Source organism: Alnus glutinosa, chromosome 11 (assembly GCF_958979055.1).
Source record: "Alnus glutinosa chromosome 11, dhAlnGlut1.1, whole genome shotgun sequence".
In the NCBI taxonomy this organism is placed as follows: Eukaryota; Viridiplantae; Streptophyta; class Magnoliopsida; order Fagales; family Betulaceae; genus Alnus; species Alnus glutinosa.
The window spans coordinates 13,626,441-13,634,143 of NC_084896.1; the positions used below are offsets into that span (position 1 = coordinate 13,626,441).

The window sequence follows — 7,703 nt, forward strand, 5'->3', positions numbered from 1 at the left end:
AACTTTAGAAAAAATTATTTTCTGCAAAATTTTCCTTTGTTTTTCAGCTTCCAGTGTGAAAAGTTCGTACAGACTTGTTCTTGAGTCTAGACGCTTGTGGCTCTGTCGATCTATGATTTGACAGTATGCTGTTCGAACGGGTGTGTACCATGTCCGGACGCGAGCCCTTTGCTTTCTTTGTGTAACGCCCCGCCTTTTACAAAAATGCGTAAGTAAAAATTTTGATTTTCACATGACATTACGACATCATCAAAGTTATAAGTTGGCAGCGGAATATATTTTTTAATGATAATACATCAGAGCTTCTAACAAAAATACTTCAAATATATATATATAGAAAGAGTGTAATTGAGTAATATGGCACAAATAATTTATAACCAAAGCACTCATAATAATCTTATTACATACTAACAGAAATATAAATATTGTTTTCCGAATATAATGATAATAATGGACTAGACATAGTAGTCCACAAAAATAGGAGGCATCCTAGCCTCAGTTACTGCCATCAAGATCACCTAAGGGTCTGGACAATCCTGGTACTTCTCCTCCTCATAACCTGTATTAATATATAATACAGGGAGAAACAATAATACAAAAATACCTAGTGAGTCCATTGTTTTCAACAATGATATGATTATTGATTTATTAGAAATAAAGAACACAATGCAATGAAATAATAAAATGACAGTTTTATATACACAGTCTTATTTATTTAAATAACCATTTTCTTCTTGCATTCATCAAATGGAGAAGTAACTCTAGCATATAAAATCTAGGAGACGTTACTCATGTCTAACGTGTTATAGGAGACGTAACTCCCGTTTAGCGAATGATAGGAGACGTAACTCCCGTTTAGTGAGTTTTAAGGAGACGTCACTCCTCTAACAATTTATTATCTTTTTGGCACAGGCAGACGTCACTCCATGTTCCGTAGGCAGACGTAACTCCTTACTCTTTTATTTATTAATATCTTTGGCTCAAGTAGACCTAACTCCCTAATCCGTTGGCAGACGTCATTCCCAACTTTGTTATAATTAAATTCATTAATTAAATAATAAAATATGCAAAATCTACATGCGCAAACAATTAAATAAAACAGAAATCATAACATTATAGAAATTCAGCATCACCCTCAGTGAGTAAGAAATACTCACAGTTCTTTCTCTTGCTTTAGAAAAGTGTTCACATAAATATTAGTTGCGGTATAATTTAATACCAATAATAGTGAATTAGTACAATTCACTAATAAACTCATATTAACACTATTTTTATTTTTCACCTTTTAAACCTTAACATAATTGCTAATATCATTTAAACATAATAACGGCATATAAATGGTTTAATTATAATACCACATATTCCATATGTGCATCATAACAACATTTATAAATAATGACCAAAATACCCTTTTGCATTTTAAAATACTTATTTACATAAGGATCATTTTCCCAACACTTTTAAACATAAAAGCTATATATTTATGTAACATAACAAATTCCAATTGAGCTGAGTAATAGCATTAGTATTAGTAATGCCTAAAAATACTTATAGAATGTTGGGCGGCATAACGGCATAATTATGGATAATTCCTATTATACCCATTATAAAATTTGGCAGAATAACGACACTTTTATAACTAATGTTTAAAAAAATCTTTTAAAACTTTTGACAGCGTAACGGCACATTTATGGAATACCCAATTGAATTTGAACATTATAATGACGTATTTGGTAAATAAGTGATCAACTTTTGAACATAAACACATAATGGACATAATCAAGCTTAAACTAATGAAATCAAAACCTAAATCATAAAATCAATGAAACTAATGATTGGAAGCTTACCAAAATACTTCCTAGCACACACTCCAAGCCTTGGACCACACAAAAGCACACTTTTCTCTCTCTTGGCTGTGGGTGTGTGTGTGAAACTTGATGGATTTTTCCATCCTTCCCCTTTAGTTCTATTTATAGGAGAATGAATGGCTAGGATCAAGTAGACACATTTGATCTAATGGATGGGAGTTAGCCTTATCCTCCAAGTAGACACATAAAATAAGGACTTTTATTGGGACGTAATGTAGGGTTAAGAGAAGGGAAATAACTAACAAAAAGGTAATGGTAAAAGTGATAAATGTTTTGGCATAGGCAGACATAGCTCCTTGATCCATTGGCAGACGCCACTCACAACTTTGCTATAATTAAATTCATTAATTAAATAACAAAATATGCAAAATCCACATGCGTAAATAATTAAATAAAACAGAAATCATAACATTATAAAAATTCAGTATCACCCTCAGTGAGTAAGAAATAATCACAGTTCTTTCTCTTGCTTCAGAAAAGTGTTCACATAAATATTAGCTGCAGTATAATTTAATACCAATAATAGTGAATTAGTACAATTCACTAATAAACTCATATTAACACTATTTTTATTTTAACCTTTTAAATCTTAACATAATTGCTAATATCATTTAAACATAATAACGGCATATAAATGGTTTAATTATAATACCACATATTCCATATGTGCATTATAACAACATTTATAAATAATTACCAAAATACCCTTTTGCATTTTAAAATACTTATTTACATAAGGATCATTTTGCCAACACTTCTAAACATAAAAGCTAAATATTTATGTAACATAACAAATTCCAATTGAGCTGAGTAATAGCATTAGTATTAGTAATGTCTAAAAATACTTTTAGAATGTTGGGCGGCATAACGGCATAATTATGGATAATTCCTATAATACCCTTTATAAAATTTGGCAGAATAACGACACTTTTATAACTAATGCTTAAAAAAATCTTTTAAAACTTTTGACAGCGTAACTGCACATTTATGGAATACCCAAATGAATTTGGGCATCATAATGGCGTATTTGGTAAATAAGTGATCAACTTTTGAACATAAATACATAATGGACATAATCAAGCTTAAACTAATGAAATCAAAACCTAAATCATAAAATCAATGAAACTAATGATTGGAAGCTTACCAAAATACTTCCTAGCACACACTCCAAGCCTTGGACCACACAAAAACACACAAAACCACACTTTTCTCTCTCTTGGCCGTGGGTGTGTGTGTGAAGCTTGATGGATTTTTGCATCCTTCCTCTTTAGTTCTATTTATAGGAGAATGAATGGTTAGGATCAAGTAGACACATTTTGATCTAATGGATGGGAGTTAGCCTTATCCTCCAAGTAGACACATAAAATAAGGACTTTTATTGGGACTTAATGTAGGGTTAAGAGAAGGGAAATAACTAACAAAAAGGTAATGGTAAAAGTGATAAATGTTTTCAAGAATAATTGAAACTTTATCATCTTTTGACATTTCAATCAATTTCTTTTTCCACTATTCCTCCAATAAGCACTATTTCTTTTCTAAAATATACCTTCTACCCTTGAACATCAACCCCAATCTTTTTTTTGTAGACACCTTTTCTACTTTTTCTTTTTCTTTTTCTTTTTTGAATCACACTCCACCTCATTGGAATAAGTTAATTGACCTCATTCTTGAAACACTTTGGAAAATTGTGACGACCCATCCTTTTTTTTTTTTTTTTTTTTTGAAAACATACAAACGGATCTTCACAGTGGCATGACTACTTGTCACTCAGCCAACATAACGTACACGTTCCATAACATGTACCTGATATTCAGAGTTACCTCTAATACAACAGAGTATAAATATCAATGTGCAGCGGAACACATATCAAAAGTAAAAATACATATAATACATAACTGTTATCAACAACAAGAGCCATTTACATGTCTAACTGATTAAAGCTTATAAAACATATTACACTAACTACATACTAAAATACAGGCTTAACAAATAAATATGTCACGTAGGACACGAGCCATAAATAAAATACCCAAAATGCGGACTACCCATGAGTCTGTGACTTATGACTGTCGCGATGTGCTCCAATTATAGCATCTCATACGCTAGGTGGACAAGTCAATATCTATATCCGCAAAACCTGCAACCAAAGCATCAATGTCTGTACGGTTGTGGGGGTTGTCGCATCCTTACAGGCGGAATTATGAGCCCATGTCTTAGCATAAATAAATACACTAAGACTTTAGAGGTATACTATTCACTGAGTTTTTGCAAAGAACCAATTTTTCCTTTTTAGTCATGCATACACTATAACAGCTATCAATTTTATAAATTTTTGTTTGAAAAACCCCCATAGCTGGTACAACAAACACCGACTAATAGAAAACATTTTAAGCATACCATGCAGCTGAGACTTATACATAGAAGTTCCATTGTTTGAAACAACTAAATACATCCTCACCTACTATAATACTTTTGATTCAGTAAGACTTAGAAAACAATAGCATTTAAATCATGTAACCATCCGATAGAAATATACATAAGCTCTTTTCCATTGAGACTCTTATGCATACTGATACGTCTAGCAAAACTACTCATAATATACAACCATCACACTCATAAAAACAATGCTATACATGCTCATTCAAGTTTCCTCATGGAAATTAATCCATGCCTCATGGGAATTAACCCAAGTACCTCATGGAAATTAATCCAAGCCTCATGTGGAAATTAATCCAAGAACTCATGGGACTAACCCCAAGTATAGTTTCCTGTGGGGTATAAACCTCACTTCGATGCACATTTAGCGTTCATATGCTTATGCCTCATGTCTTAAAACAATACATTTCCTTTCTTGAATTATGCCTTTAACACATACTTTCAATATAAATCCATAAACAATTTAACACATCAATTCTTCAATCAATATTTTCGTAATTTAAATCCCAACAATAGCTCACAATCAAATCCTTCAAATCAGTTCAAATCACACTTTTCAGTCACACATCATTTCTCATAATCATCATTGATACTTCAACATAATTGAAACTACTTAAAACATCCAAAACATATTGTCAACATACAGTCGGTTTGGATTTATAAAAATTCATATATATTTTGCAATTCTATAATATATGAAAATAGTAGTTTCTCAATGAGTAGAATACTCACCTTGGCTGTGCGGATTTAAGCACTAGGTCTCCTAGACACCACCATGCAATGTATCATTGTGATATAACACATTGCACTATGTATCACTTTAAATAATTAACACCCTAATTAGCACTTGAATCGCTCAAGGCTAAACCGTTGGAAAACTCATAATATTTTTAAGGGTTCCAAACGTCTACCCATAAGTCATAGACACTAACTAAAACTCAAACAATACTAACCCAAAGTATTTACTAAGGGTTAGATATTAAAATCACTATTTAACTATTTACTCATAATATTAATTACTATCTTGCAATTAATTTCACTAACTCATAAATTATTTTCATTAACACTTATAATAATATTAGCCCTCAAATTATATTCACTAATTTCTAAATTATTTCTCACTAACATTTTCTCAATAATATTAACCCTCAAATTATATTCATTAAACTTTTACATAAAACATTACCGTATTTAAAATAACATTAACTCATAAGAAAATCTTAGGGTTAACCTTACAAATATTATTTAAACTAAATACCCATAATTATTTATTTTTATTAACATTAGAACCTAACCCATAAATACTTATTTTTACAAAACCCATAACTAATTTGGGATTAATCATCACTATAATCATAATTAATCCACAAATTTACATCTAGGTTTTAAAACACTTAAAACCCCAAATTAATTTAACCCATCAAATTATGGTTTCCAAACTTAACCCATAGTTTATAAATCACTACCCCAAATATAATATTATTAACCAATAGCACTTACTAAGGGTTAATCGCATAAAAACTCAATTAAAATTAAATACCCAAAAGTTAGGGTTTGAGGAAACTCACCAAAAATTCACCAAACCAAAACCCATGGTTTGGGTAGCCTTAAACAAGTTCCAAGTAACCCATTATCTAAAGAAAACACTAGATTAAATTCACATTTCAAGATTTTAAACCAAAATCTTAAGAACACGAGTTTAGTGTTTTACCTCAAAACGATCGGTGAAAATGTAGATCTGAGTGCAAGGATCATGTTTCCGAAGATGGATCAAAGATTGGACCGTTGGATCTTCATGGATCACAATTTTTTTATAAAAAAGCTTTAAGATAAAAATGAGGAAAAACTCTCCCTTCTTGCTTCTTTTCTCTCGGGTCAGATGACTCCTTTTCCTCATACTTTATTATTATTATTTTTTATATTTTTTTCTTTTCATTGAAGGGCCATCTGGCACTTCATTTATCATGCGCCCCCATTCCCCACCCCTTTTTTTTTGGGTGGTGTGGGGTGCAAGTCGCCCCACATCACATTATTATTATTATTTTTCTTTTCTTTCATTTTATTTTCTATTCTATTTTCTTCTTCTTCTTCTTCTTCTTCTTTTATATATATATATATATATATATATATATATATATATATATATATATATATCTTATTTTATTTTCTTTGGACGAAAAATATCATTTATATTTTCTTTTCATGGCTACCATTTACAAGTCCATAGGATAAAAATAAAACACTTTGTTTTATTTTACCACACTAAATAGACTTTTTTTTATTTAATATTAATAAACTCATTAAATATTTTCTTGGACATTACATCCCTCCCGCCTTATAAAAATTTTGTCCTCGAAATTTGATTATTAATCATTTTACGCACATATGAGCATGCATTCTATATTAGAAACACTCATGCAATTATGCGTTTTACATGGGGTACTTATGCAAAAATTGTATGACATAACAATCATACCCGCATTTATTCGGTGAAATGAGGGGTCACTCCCACATTTTACGGTCAAGCACTCATGTGACTTCCTTAACATCGTGATTTCACCACAGAGTTCTTACTAATGGAATGATTTTTAGTGTTTTCTTACAAACCATCACTCGCTTTGCACCCCTTCATAAGTCAATTTCCATTGAATATGAAGAAGTTCATCACAAGTGGAGGGTCGTAAACACACTCGCAACCGAGAAACACGGGAAAATGTCATGAATGTTTGCCAAACTAGGAGACATCACGACCGTGCAAGCTGTAGGTTCGCTTGTTTAGCAATAGGGACAACTCAATATATCTAGAATTGAGCACATCCATATTGCCCAAAGCATTACATGTTTCGCATTGGCAATACCTTGCATCTCACAAGATCACCAATTTGAAACACAAATTTGCGGCGATGTTTATCCACATAGCTTACCATCACTATGTAGTGAGTATCCACTTTGAACGAGTGCAATATTCCCTAGAATCATGCACCACTTCAAAGCTCGCTGATCGTTTCACACCAACTTCATACCAATTGAAGTGGCATTCCTCGCTCTCGTTTATACGATGTTACGTGCAATACAACATAAACTAACATAACTAGTAGTCACAACCAATGGTAGGTATCATAACCAACTCCATGGATTCCCACAGGCATAGCTTAGGCGTATCCTCAAGTGTCTAAATAGATCTCTCGGATCGACCGTTCGCATGCGGAGGGTACGTTGAGTTAACATTCCAAATACACTTAGAGTCAATCTCGCCATCACGAGATTTCCACTTAGTGCTTTAGCCGTGACAGTGGCTTAAGTTGCACGTCAAGACATCTTGCCATCAAGATCTCCAAGCACAAGAAGCCATCATTGTTGTCTTACGTTTCCGTCTCTCAACACAAAAGTGCATCAAGA

General features: G+C 32.1%; 1 long non-coding RNA gene across 1 annotated transcript; it reads right to left on the minus strand.

Annotated features, from left to right (window-relative positions):
* Nucleotides 1–387: 387 nt before the first annotated feature.
* On the minus strand, nucleotides 388–6,178 carry LOC133881453 (uncharacterized). Its single transcript, XR_009902520.1, has 3 exons — nucleotides 6,016–6,178; nucleotides 5,873–5,938; nucleotides 388–559 (listed from the first exon to the last, which is right to left on the minus strand). It is a non-coding gene; the product is annotated as an uncharacterized LOC133881453 (long non-coding RNA).
* Nucleotides 6,179–7,703: the final 1,525 nt, after the last annotated feature.